Genomic DNA, 13,938 nt, shown 5'->3' with positions numbered 1-13,938 from the left:
TGCGCCCTGAGGACAAGAAGGCTGAAAAGACTCTCATAAAGGGTCACCAGGCCTCAGCCTGGTCGGTCCAGGCTGTGTCGGCAGCTTCATTTTTCAATAGGGCTTCAATCCTTTGGCTTAGGCAACTCCAGGGCCGTATCCCAGCTGCGGACGTCAGATCTCACCAGGATATAAACAAAATTCTTGTGGCTGTGAAGTTCTTGGCTGATGCTATGCTCAACGCCGCTAGGTTCTCAGCCAAGGCCATCGGCTCCTCAGTGACATCCCGCCGGTTGCTATGGCTCAGACAATGGCAGGCCGACATGCACAATAAGTGGCGTCTCGCTTCATCATCATATGAGGGCGACAAATTATTTGGGGGCCCCCTCGAGCCATTTCTCATTGAAACGAGGGATCGGCGCAAGATTCTGCCTGCTCTGTCTCGGCGGTCGGCCTCCAGGCAACCCGGGTCCTTTCGATCCCAGTCCTTTCGTGGATCCGACACCGGTTACTTTCAGCAACGCTTCCAGCGGTCCTTTCAGTCCAGAGCAAGTCACCCACAGGACAACCAGGTTAGACAGGCCTCCTGGTACCCCGGCAGGAGAGCCTCTCGAGGAGGGAGGGGACACCCCTTCCGGCGCTCTCGTTAGTTTTCCCCCACACTCGTTAATTGGGGGTCGCCTAGCGTACTTTTCAGATAAATGGGACTCCACTATTTCGGACTCTTGGGTTAAAAATACTATCAGATGCAGACTCGCTCTCGAATTCCACTCTAGTCCCCCGAACCTGTTTCTGCGTTGCCCTGTTTCCCAGATCAGGTCGAAACGGGCTCAGGTTAACTTGGCTATTCAACATCTCTTAACCATCAGGGCCATTCAACCGGTTCCTTTAGACCAGCAGGGGCAAGGGTTTTATTCCCGGTTGTTCTTGGTGCAGAAACCTTCGGGGGGCTGGAGGGCTATTCTTGATCTAAAATCTCTGAATCGACACATAGTATATCGTCGGTTCAAGATGCAGTCCCTGCACACGATTTTGCTATGTATTCGCCAAAGGGATCTGCTTTCATCCATAGACTTAACTGAAGCTTACCTTCATGCACCCATTCTCCCAGAGCACCGCAAATTCCTCCAGTTTTACTATAATGGGAAACATTATCAATATAGGGCACTTCCCTTCGGCTTGTCATCGGCTCCCAGAGTTTTTACTAAAATTATGGCAGCCCTTATGGGCCATATCAGTACAATTCCAGTTAGAGTCGTGTTTTATCTGGATGATATTCTCATCCTTTCTCAATCAGTTGACCAGGCCCAGCGCGATTTACACATTTCCCTCCAAATTCTTCAACAACATGGCTTCTCCATTAATTGGGGAAAGAGTCATTTAATTCCCTCCACTCAGCTCCAACATCTGGGAGCAGTAATTGACACCGTCTCATCAGAAGTTTTTCTGTCGGTAGACCGCCAAACCAGTCTCAGCAAATTGGCGGGTCGCATTCGCAGGCAGCGTTCTGCCACTCTGCTTTCTCTTTCTCGCTTGCTGGGGAAAATGGTTTCTACCTTTGGCATTATACCCTGGTCCTGTCTCCACAGCCGGGACCTACAATGGCTACTCCTACCTTTCCAATGGTCACATCGGAGTACCTCCGCATCAAGGATATTGTTACCTTCCTCCATGCTCCAATCCCTGGACTGGTGGACATCAGAGGCCGTCACAAAGGGCAGCAAGTTCCGGGAACCCCATCGACTGATTCTAACAGACGCCAGCCTCTCCGGTTGGGGGGCCCATCTCGGCCCTCTTATGGCTCAAGGTCAGTGGTCCTTAGAGGATCAGAACCTCAATATCAATGTACTAGAACTATGGGCCATCTGCCTTACTCTTCAGAGCTTCAGGTCCCAGGTCATCGGACAGGATATCTTGGTCCTGATGGACAACATCTCGGCCAAGGCGCATGTGAACAAACTAGGGGGCACCCGATCAACAGCCCTTATGCGGGAGGCCCAGCGCCTGGGGCTCTGGGCGGAAGCCCACTTGGCCTCTCTTCGTGCTGAACACATATCAGGAGCGGCGAACGTCCGGGCCGACTCCCTCAGCCGAACACCGATCGACCAAGCAGAGTGGAGCCTTCCTCCCCACTTGTTCCAGGAATTGTCACTCCGCTTCGGCCCACCCGTGGTGGACCTGTTTGCGTCCCGAACCAACCATCAACTTACACGGTTCTTCACTGGATTCCCCACTCTGGGGGCGGAGGCAGTGGACGCCTTAGGCAGTCCTTGGCCTCCGGGGCTTCTGCTTTACGCCTTCCCTCCCCTTCCCTTGATACCCAAGGTAATCCGGAAACTTCTGCAGGAGAAGGCAGAGTTAATTCTTCTGGCTCCCCATTTGACTCGTTGTCCCTGGTTTGCCGACCTGGTGTCTCTTTCGGTGGAATGGCCTTGGAAGATTCCCGACGATCGGATCTCCCTTCTTCAAGGCCCTCTCGTACACCCAGATCCGCAGTGGTACCAGCTAGCCACTTGGAGATTGAGCGGTTCCTCCTAGAGGGGGCCCCTTTGTCTTCAGGCGTGATCAATACCATTCAGGCTTCCCGTTGGTCTTCCACAAATCGTATTTATGAGGCTACCTGGAGGGCCTTCTTCACCTGGTGTAAGCGACAGACACTAGTAGCCACCTCTGCGTTGGTCTTCCACCTTCTGGAATTTCTGCAGACCGGCTTTGAATCGGGTCTTTCTCTGAATACTCTCCGACGCCAGATTGCAGCTCTTTCTTCGGTGCTGTCATGCGGTTCCTCTGAGTCTATTTCCAGGCATCCGCTCATTCGGCAATACCTGCGAGGAGCTACCAATCTACGCCCACCTGTTGTTCATTGGTTCCCTTTGTGGGACCTTAATAAGGTCTTATCATCCCTCACCAAACCTCCCTTCGAACCCTTACGGGAAGTGTCCCTGCGGTTTCTGTCATTTAAAGTCTCCTTCCTCGTGGCTGTCACTTCTGCCTGACATATATCGGAGATGGCATCTCTGTCGATTCGTCAGGACCTCTGTATTACACATCCGGACAGGGTCATGCTCCGCCTGGACCCTGCCTTTATCCCAAAGTTTAACTCTGTCTTTCACAGATCCCAGGAATTGGTGCTTCCCAATTTCTGCCCATCACCTCGCCATCGGCTGGAAAAAATCTGGCACACTTTAGACATTCGTCGAGCCATAAGGATCTATATTGCCCATACCTCATCGTTCAGGCGAACAGAGGCAATGTTTGTCTCTTTCCAGCCGGCTACCATGGGATCCAAAGTTACGGCTCCTGTCTTGGGGCGATGGATCAGGGCCTGCATTTCATCTGCTTACGAGGCTCATTCTCTTCCGGTTCCTTGTAACATCACAGCGCACTCGACCAGAAGTGCCGCAACATCAGCTGCCTGGTCTACTCGGGCATCCGTGGAGGAAGTATGCCGAGCAGCCACCTGGGTTTCCCCGACATCTTTCATCCGACACTATCGGCTGGACTCTTATGCGTCAGCGGATGCTTCGTTTGGCAGACGGGTCTTCCAAAGCATCCATATGGAGGCTGCTCATCTGGGCCGGCCTACTCCCTCCCTATTGGACACTGGACTTTGGTATGTCCCACTCCTGACTGCCGTTCCCGCCGTTAGGAGAATGGGCATTGGTCCTTACCTGATACGCCCTTTCTCTGACAGGCAGGCACGGCAGTCAGCCCCACCCTGTTTGGGGCCGTCCCTGGGCTGTGTGGGTGGGGGCTTCTAATTTCTTCCTTATATCTCCCTAGACACGTCAGTCTGCATCATCGTTCTCGTCTCAAAACTGGAAGTCACAGGAAGAGGCGGGACTTATTTCTTCAGCAGACTCGGTTTGATTAGAACTTAGACAGGGTCACCTCCTACTCCTGACTGCCGTGCCCACCTGTCAAAGAAAGGGCGTATCAGGTAAGGACCAACACCCATTCTCTTTCTCAGTGACTTCTGGTGACGTCACCGCAATGGACGGCTGGACAGAGTGAAAGCTCTATATCCAGCTTTCCCTTTTCTACAAACGGCGGCTTTATTTAGCCATCGCAAACCTCTCCGCGGTTTGCGAAGGAGAGGGGATACCGAGGCGTGTGTGGAGGTGGCATCTTCCACACGCTGAAGACCCCCCCCCCGGGGTGCCTTTGTAGGAAGAGGGCGGCAGAACGCTGCTCCGAAGCAGTGACTAATCCTCTTGGAAAGGGAAGCCAATCTGTCACGGTGTAAACTATTGGACTGAGATTGCCGTGCTGAGTGAGTGGGAGAGAAGAGAACAATACTAGCCTCTTTGAACTGTATTGGCTAAGTGAAAGTGAGCGGCTGGAGCGGAGACTGGCCATTTTTGACTTTTGTGGTGTGGAGCCAGCTGTTATTTATTTATTTTTTTGGAACAGTGGCGGCGGAGTGATTGGAGTTAGCCGCGGTTATTTCCTTTTGGTTTTTATTTGGGTTTCTAGAAACATTCCCTTTGTGTGTTAAAGATTGGAGACATTTGGTGATCGTTTGGCTGCTTCTTATTTGAGACTCCCTTGAGATTTCTCTGTTTAAAGAGCTCCTGATGCGTGCCGGACTGAGGGATACATAGTGACTTGACATTTTTCCCTTTCGCTTTCTGTTCATTATTGTCGGAGCTGTCTACAACTGGAAGAGCTTTTTTTTCCACCTTGTGGCTGAAGCTGGTACAGCAGGGAAGAGAAAATTGTATGTTATTTTTTATATGTCTCTTGGGTAGGAATCCATTTTGATCTGAATGTATAATTTCATTTAGTATAATTTTGATTCTATCTGCTATTATAGCCATAAATATTTTGTAGTCAGCATTTAGCAACGAGATTGGCCTATAATTCTAAATCTTCTATTGTTCGTTATTGTTTTTGGGGATGAGAGTTATTAAAGCTTCCGTCCAGGATTCTGGTATCTTGGCCTTTCCCAGTACTTCATCATATGTTTCTAATAACAATTGTTCTAACGGTTCTTGAAATTTTTTATAAAATTCAGCAGGGATTCCATCCGGGCCTGGAGTCTTATTGTTTTTTTGCTTTTGAATTGCTCTTTGTAACTCCAGTTTCGTTATTTTCTCATTTAATACTTCTTTTGTTAAATCTGGTAATCTGGGAAGATTTCTTTTTTGGAGATATCTTTGAATATCTTTCCCTTCAATTTTTTCTTGACTATATAATGTTTGAAAATAATTTACTGCTATGCTTTTCTTTTTTTCTTTCTGGAAGTACACCATCCCGTCCTCATCCTCTAATTGTTTTATTAATTTCTTTTCTTTTCCTTTTCTTTTTTTAATTTATGGGCCAACCATCTTCCAGGCTTGTTGGCATTTTCAAAATAATTTTGTTTAACTGCTCTATTTTTTTGTTCTACTTCTTCTTGGGTTAATAGTTGTAGTTTATGTTTAATTAATTCTTTTTCTACTTTGGTTTCTTGATTTTGAGGTTCTTTCTGTAATTTAGATTCTAATTTTGCCAATTTTCCTTGGAGTTCTGTAAGATGTTTCTTTTTAATTCTGCTTTTCTTTCTTATATATGCTATCGATAGACCTCTTACATAAGCTTTTCGTTGTGTCCCATAGATTTTGAATAGTGGTTTGTTCATTCCAATTTTCTTCTAGAAAATGGCCTAATTCTTTTTCTATGTGTTGAATAAAATTCTTTCCTTTCACTACCCTTTGGTTCATGGTCCATCTTCCTTTCCTCCTGACTTCTCCTTTCCATCTGATTTTTAATGGGTTGTGGTCTGCCCAGGTATTAGTTTCAATTTCTATTTCTGCGATGTCTTTCCCTGTTTCTGGGTCCATCCACGCCATGTCTATCCTAGACCACAAATTTTGGGAGTTAGAGAAGAAAGTATATTGCTTTTTGGGGGGATTAGTTTCTCTCCATGTATCTTTTAAGTTAAATTCCTGGGCCAATTCAAAAAATGTAGTTGGTAATATTTTCCTTTCATGATTTTTCTTTTTTCCAGTTTTATAATCTTTTTTGGGGTCTACCACTGCATTAAAGTCACCTAATATGCGCAGATTATCCACCTCTAATTCTCTTAATTGTTTATGTAATTTACTATAATATTCTCTCTGATGTGTGTTAGGTGCATAAATAACTAAAATTAATATTCTTTTTTGTTTTATTGAAACTTCAATCATTAGTATCCTTCCCTCATTATCTGCATAAATTTGTTTGGGGTTTAACCTTTCCTTTATATAAACTGCTATCCCTCTTTTTTCAGATTCTGCCAATGCTACAAATAATTTTCCTAATTTGGGGGCTTCCAAAAGGCCACTGTTTCCTTTTGGGATATGCACTTCTTGTAAGCATACTATTTCCATATTCAATTTTTGAAGTTTAGTAATTATTTGTCTTCGTTTTATCGGTGTATTCAATCTGTTTATGTTAATTGATATTAAATTCACCACCTCCTCCATTAAATTACTTATTTGTCCTTCTTGTTTCCTTACTTTGTTTTACTTCCTTTTGCCGTCTTGTTCTTACCCCTTCTCTGTCCTGGTTTTCCGTATCTAACCGCTCTCTTGATTCTCGGGCTGGTTCGTTTTCTTCTATCTCAGTGGTTCTCAACCTGGGGGTCGTGACCCCTTTGGGGGTCGAACGGCCATTTCCCAGGGGTCGCCAAAGCCCTCTCTCGCCCCCCCACCTTCACTCACCCTCTGCCTCTGCTGGATCGCCCAGTCGCCGTTCGCTTACCCCGCCCACTCCCAATCTATTGCTGCTCCGGAGTCCCAGCTGATGGCTAGAGGGAAAAAAACTTTAAATTCTTGCCACGGGGCTTCAAAGAGCTAGCTGCAAAGAGGTAAATTCCTGGAGCAAGTTTTTTTCCCCCTAGCTATACTGAAAAGAGAAAGCGAAAGCAGGGTTTTAGCTGCAACGTGACAAAATGAGGCAGAGAGGTTTCTTTTTCTTTTTCCTCACCAAAAAAGGTAGGTACAAAACTGCAAACAATGGGAAATTTAGGGCAAGAGGAGGTTCAAGATTTTAAAACACAAAAGAAAAAAAGCTCTATTTAACTAGGGAATTGTAATAATTGAGATACTATTAATTGTATATTGTGTTGAAAGCAGAAATGGTTAAGTTGTGGTTTGGAGGAATATATGGGGGAAATTATTTGGTTTATTATTATTGGTAAATATAATTAATTGATTTGTAAGAAATTGGATTGCATGGAAATAATTGGAATATTCATGTTCATATTGATAAATATACAAAAAAGATAGTTATATAACTAATTGATTTATATTAAAATGTTGAATTTGTATTAAACAACTGTATTACATAATTAACCAATGTGAGGATGGATATAAAAATAGATGACAATGCAAAGGGGTATAATATAGAATAGAAGGGAAAAATTGAATTTGATTAAGATTAGAGATGAGGATGAAGGGTAATATTGTTTTTTTAAAAAAATAGTTGAGGAATAAATATGGTAAAAAGGAAATATAGAAATTGTAAATTTAATTGAAATGACTAAATATTGTGTTGGAAGAAATATCCTTCTGGGTTCTGCTCCAAGTGGGGAAAAGACACTGGAAACATGGAGACTGTTTGGAAAGATGTTTTAATAGTGGACAGGATCACATGGCTTGATGGGGCCCATTGTGTTAGTTTCTGTTGCTATTGTGTTGCAAATGTCCTTTGACAAAGGATTGACTTTCTGCCTCTGGCCCATTAACAAAGGGTGGGGGGCAGGAAGGTGGGAGCTGCTTTGTCTGTAAAATATGCTTCTCCATTTCTCATCCAGGGAAATATAATATTCTGCCTTTTTAATATTTCCCAAAATATTTCATTCTTCTAGGAAAGGGGTGGCTGCTAACCTCCTACAACTGTTTAAATTTGTGGACCGGCCAAATACTCTGTTCAAAGAAAATATGTTGTATGTTTGTATGTGTGTTTCTAATTATTGCTATTTATTCCTATTTGTTCTCTTTTATTCTTTAAAGTTTAACAATTCATTCTTTATCTTAATATCTTTATATTTGTTTGGGGTTGGCTTTCTTCCCTTTCATCTTTTTTATTGTACAGCAATCTTTCTCCTCAAACCTACCACCTTTGTCTTTTCTTTCTTACTTACTTTCTCTTTCCCCCCTCTTCTTCTTCTCCCTACTTCCTCTTTCTCCTTCTCCTCCTCTCTTCCTCCCTCTCTTACCTTCACTCCTATTCTAATTTCCCTTCCCTTCCTTCATCCCTCTCTATTGCTGTATCCTTTTATGCATATGGACTACTCAGAGGGCTGAAAAAGTTATTTTTGACTGGTCCTCGCACTTTTGACCAGTCCTCGAATTTACGACTGTCCTCACATTTTACATTTTTTGCCCTATCTTATACCATGTTGAAGAGAAGCAGTTGTGAAATGAGTGACATGGTTGTTAAGAATGCTGCACAGGCATAAATGTGAGGATGGTCATAAGTGTGAGGACCAGTCAAAAGTGCGAGGACCTGTCAGAAATGACTTTTTTTCAGCCCTCTGAGTAGTCCCTATACACATAGCCATGGCCACCCGGTCACATGACCAGCTAACCACGCCCACTCGGTCACATGACCTCCAAGCCACGCCCACAAAATAAGCCACGCCCACAGAACCTGTAGTAAAAGAAATTTAGAACCCACCCCTGGTTGGGGGTCACCACAACATGAGGAACTGTATTAAAGGGTCGCGGCATTAGGAAGGTTGAGAACCACTGTTCTATCTGTTGTTCTTCTTGACTCTTTGTTTCTAACTCCTCTCTACTGTCTAATTCTTCCCAAAAACATTACTCATAAAATTCCTGGGCCTTTTCTACCGTATCCACTCTTATTTTTTTATCTTCCCAGGTTATCAGCATACCCTCTGGTATTATCCAGCGGAACATTATTCTATGTTTGATCAGTTGAGAAGAGAGGAATTGATAGTTCCTACGTTGATCACGGATTCTTTTTGGTAATTGTTTAAGTATTATAATTTCTTTTCCTTTATAAGTCAATTGGTCGTCTCTTGTCTTTCTATAAATTTCATCACATACTGATTTCTTTGTGAACGTAACATGAATTTCACGTGGTAGTCTGTGTCGTTTCACATAATTTGTGTATACTCTATATACTATTCCATAGTTCCTGTTTATCCATATTCAGGAGCTCTGCTAGAATTTCCACCATGAGTTTATAGAGATCCTCCTCTCTATTCTCTACTATGTTTTGAAATCTTAGGTAGTGGGAGGATCTCTCTAACTCAAGATGTGATACTGTTTCTTCCAACTCCTTATTCACCACTATCCATCTCTCCGCTGCAGCTTCCAATTTTTTTTCCAGTTCTTTCTGCTCTTGCCTCTACTACTTTAATTTTTTGTTCATTATTTGCTATTGATTCCTGAATCTTTCCCATTCTGTCATCTAATTTCTTTATGTCTCCCTTCACCTCACACATTTCCCCTTTCATTTCTTCATGATTATTATTAATAGATTCCTGCATTCTCCCTTGCGCTGTTTAGAGAGTCCATTGACTGGGCTATATCTTGTCAGATTGGTCCATGACTGAGCAATAATTTGAATAAACACGCCTCCTCTTCCTGCTTGTCCCCAGTTCTTTGCTCAGTCCGATCCATGAAACTTGTCTTTCTTTCGCTCTTCATTTCTGGACTCTCTAAACCTTGCTAATTTCTCTAACCTTTCCCCTGCTGGCTAATTTTTCCTTTTTAGGATATTTTTAGACCGTTTAGGGGAAAACTGAGAAGCTGATTCCACCGCTGCTCAGCTGAGCCACAGTCCTCGCACTTACGACCACCGTGGTCCTCACACTTACGACCGCCAGAACGCTTTGAATTTCAATCCTTTTTACTGTGAGTTGTCGGGCTGCGTAGGGGGGGACCGTTTCGTTGGTCCTTGCGCTGCGGGGATAGAGGGGAGGCTTCGTTCTGACGTAGCCCAGCTCTCCCACGCTTCGTCCAAGCTGCCATTAACTGGGACTATTCTGTTAGCCCCTATAACTGTGGTGGAGCTGATAGGAGCTCTCAACAGAGCAGTTCGTCTGTTCCGGAGCTGATTACTGCCCTTATTATTATACTGAACTTGGCTGCTGAAGGTTGCAACGTGGGATGTTCACTGATTATTTTTCTCTCCACTACAGCCGCTTTCTCTATCGCCTCAATAGCAGCCGCCATTTTGAATCGCTCCACTGCTGACTCATAGCGGCGCCATTTTGTTGCCTGTGGGGGGGGTGGCTCCCTCATCCCTTGAGGCTATTTCTTATCAAGGAATCACTGCATGACCACTATTCCTTTGGTGCATTTGTTTCTCGCTTCTGATGTTACAAGCAGTATCACCTTTTAATTAAACTTCATATTTTTTTTGTCTTCAGGCAGTATTCCAGAATGCCTAATCACAGCCGTTCTAAAAAGTGCTCTCAGTCCTCCTCTCAGGAGGGAAGCTCCAAGGGCAAGCATTCCACTAAGAGACCAGCTTCCCAGCTTGCCTCCACTTCTTCTGCAGCTGCAGAGAGGGATGCAAAGCGAAGGCACCTGGCCTTAGACAAGCAATTTGACAATGCCAAAAGACAAACAGAGGCCATTGTTCATCCTCCACCCGCCATCATGCCCATTCAGTCTGCTTCCCCTCAGGAAAAGTCCATTTCTGTCCAACCACCTCAGGAGGTTTCTTCCTGGTCTCCCAACAGGTCTACCACTGCTATGGATGACCAGTCCATTGTTAGAGAGGTCTTTGCTCAGGGAGCTGATGTCACTCCACCTGTGCAAGCTCAGGTTTCTTCTTCTCCATCTCCAGCCACTTTCACTCCCACCTCTGCAGGTCTCCGCCCTGAAGACAGACCTCCATCATCCATTTCTCGAGAGATGTGCGACCTTATTGCTCAGACCGTGACCAGAAGCATTGATTCTGCCCTCACTCAGAGAGGTATCTTGGCTCCTTCATCGGCTCCAGCTCAGCCACACCGTTCTTCCAGGGCATCTTCCCATCTGGACAGCGAGGTGTCTTCTGTCACCGGGTCTCCATCCCATTCTCACCACAGTGAACAGTCCATCCTCGAGGAGGAGGAGACCATTGACTATGATCTCTCTGAGGAGGAGGAGGAGTCCTTTCCTGAAAAAACCCGCTCATCGGGTCTCTTTAAACATGAACTATTCAAGACCTTGCTACACAAAGCCAGAGTCACTGCAAACATGGGCATTTCCTCCTCCGGTTCCAAGACGGCTTCGGATCAGCAGGATTCCAACACTCACCTATTTTCAGAAGCAGTGACAGAGCAGGAAGTTGTTCCTTCACCCAAATTATTTCTTGACATAGTGCAACGCCAATGGGCCCAACCTGGCTCCATTTCCACCCCAAGCGGTTTAGACAAGAAGCTTTACTCCACTGAACAGGAATTTGAGGAACTGCTTAAGTTACCTTCGATTAATGCCCCGATGGCCAGTCTCACCTCTTCCAGTCTCCTTCCATCGGATGCAGCTGAGGGTCTCCGTGCAGAGGATAAGCGGGCAGAAACTTCCACTCGCAAGACCCATCAAGCCACCGCTTGGGCTATCAAGTCGTCCACTGCAGCTTCCTTCTTTGCACGTACATCACTCATATGGCTTCGCCAAATGCAAAGTAGAGCGTTCCCCGAGGACACACGGCTGCACCAAGGTATCAGCAAGATCATTGCCGCCACGGAATACATGGCAGATGCCACCCTTAATTCTGCCAAGTTCGCATCTAGAGTCATGGCTTCCAACATAACATCTCGTCGTCTCCTTTGGCTCCGCCACTGGCAAGCAGACATGAAGACGAAGTGGCGCCTCGCAGCGGCCCCCTTCAAGGGTGGCAATCTTTTTGGCGAAGCATTGGACCCCATATTGGTGGAAGGTAGGGACAAGAAAAAGATTCTCCTCTTTTCTTCCAGGCGCTCAGATAGACGCTCTGCCTTCCCTTACCGTAGGCAGACCTTTCGGCCAACGGATCTAGGTTTCCATTCTCCGGCCCCCTCCCGTTCATTCAACCCTACGGCCGACAGATTTCAGGACAGACAACAATTCAGGGACCGCAGCCGTCAGGCCCAATTCAAGTGGCCCTTTCGGGGTTCCACCTTTTGCCCCTATCGCAGAAAGTGAAACTCATAGCTCTCCGGACTACATTGGTGGTTGTCTGGCCCTCTTTGCCCATAACTGGCGTTCCACGACCACCGATGCTTGGGCCATACAGACAGTTTCCCTAGGTGTCACCTTAGAATTTGTTTCCACACCCCCTCGACGATTTATCAGTTCTACTTCTTCTGACCCGGCCAAAAGGTCTGCAATGGACGCCGAGATCCAACACCACCTTTCAATTCGAGCCATTGAACCGGTTCCTCCAGAACATCGCGGAACTGGTTTTTATTCTATTCTATTCTATTCTTAGTTCAGAAAAAATTGGGAGGTAACAGGGCCATTTTGGACTTGAAGCGCCTGAATGTTCACACCAAATATAGGCATTTCAAGATGCATTCCCTACATTCTATCCTGGCAGGCATTAGAATTGGAGACTATCTGGCATCCATAGACCTGCGTGAAGCCTATCTACATGTTCCCATTCGACCATCCCACTGACAGTTCCTCAGGTTTGTTACGGGGGGCCCATTTCCAATACAGGGCTCTTCCCTTTGGACTCTCCTCCGCCCCCCATATTTTTTTTTTATTGGATTTTAAACAAAGATATAAAGACAATACAAAGAATACAAAGACATTACAAAGACAAACAGATTCCCACCACCTACCTACCCACACCATATTTTACATATATGTTTTGGTCATCATCAGAATATATATTGCTTTGTAAGTTAATATATGAACGATACATTGTCAATTCAGGTGTTTTAAATTAGAAATAATCTTGCATCTCCTCTTTATTCATTTCCAATTTTAAATTTTCTACCCTATTTTCTTTCATCTATATTTGTACTGATTTTCTTTTCCAGCCCTTGATACCACTGGTGCCACACAAGATAGTATTCACTTTCTTCCTTATCCTGGAGTTCTAGTGTCAATCTATCCATTTCGGCACACTCTGTTATCTTTGAGATTAATTTGTCTTTGGTTGGGAGTTGGTCTGATTTCCAATTTTGCGCGAACAGTAACCGTGCTGCTGTCAGAATGTGTATGATGAGATATTTTGTCTCTTTGTTGTGTTGTGTTGTTATCATTCCAAATAAAAGGAATTCTGGAGTGTTTTCTACTTGTTTATTATTTCTTCAATAGTTTCCTTTATGTCTTTCCAGTATCGTTGGGCCTTTATACATTTCCACCAGGCGTGGTAGTATGTCCCCTTTTTTGTTTTGCACTTCCAGCAGTGTGGAGAGGCATTTGGGTATATTTTGGCTAATCTGGCTGGTGCTAAGTGCCATCTGTAAAACATTTTTATGAGGTTTTCTTTATAGGGTATGGCTCTTGTCATTTTGATGTTCTGTTTCCACAATTTCTCCCAGTTTGCCAATTGAATGTTGTGCCCTATGTCCCTGGCCCACCTTATATTTTCTTTTACTGTTTCTTCCAATAATTTATATCTAAGAAGATAGTTATATATTTTGGTTATCATCTTTTGTTCTGGGCCTTGTAAAATCTTGTCCAATTTGTTCAAATTATTCGAGATTCCATATTGCTTTTTGTCTGCTGTGTGTCTTGAGTGTATTTGCGTATAGGGCCACCAATCGATATTTATGCCAGAGTTTTGGAGTTGCTGTCTTGAGATGAGTTCGCCTTCATGATTCAATAAATCTTGGTACCGCATCATCTTTCCTATTTTGAAAGTATTCGGGTATATCAATGCTTCCATCGGGGACCACCATTTTGGTATTCTAGTATAGTGAGTTCTCTTAATATCCTGCCAGATCTTGAATAATGAAGGTCAAATTATATGACGTTGGAAGTACATGTGTCGTTTGTCCGATCGGTCCCATAGGAAAGTGTGCCATCCTCTTATTAA

This window comes from Pituophis catenifer, unplaced genomic scaffold (assembly GCF_029215685.1).
Source record: "Pituophis catenifer annectens isolate HBS135680 unplaced genomic scaffold, rPitCat1.0.hap2 SCAF_5, whole genome shotgun sequence".
NCBI lineage: Eukaryota > Metazoa > Chordata > Lepidosauria > Squamata > Colubridae > Pituophis > Pituophis catenifer.
This window is presented reverse-complemented; position numbering follows the sequence as displayed.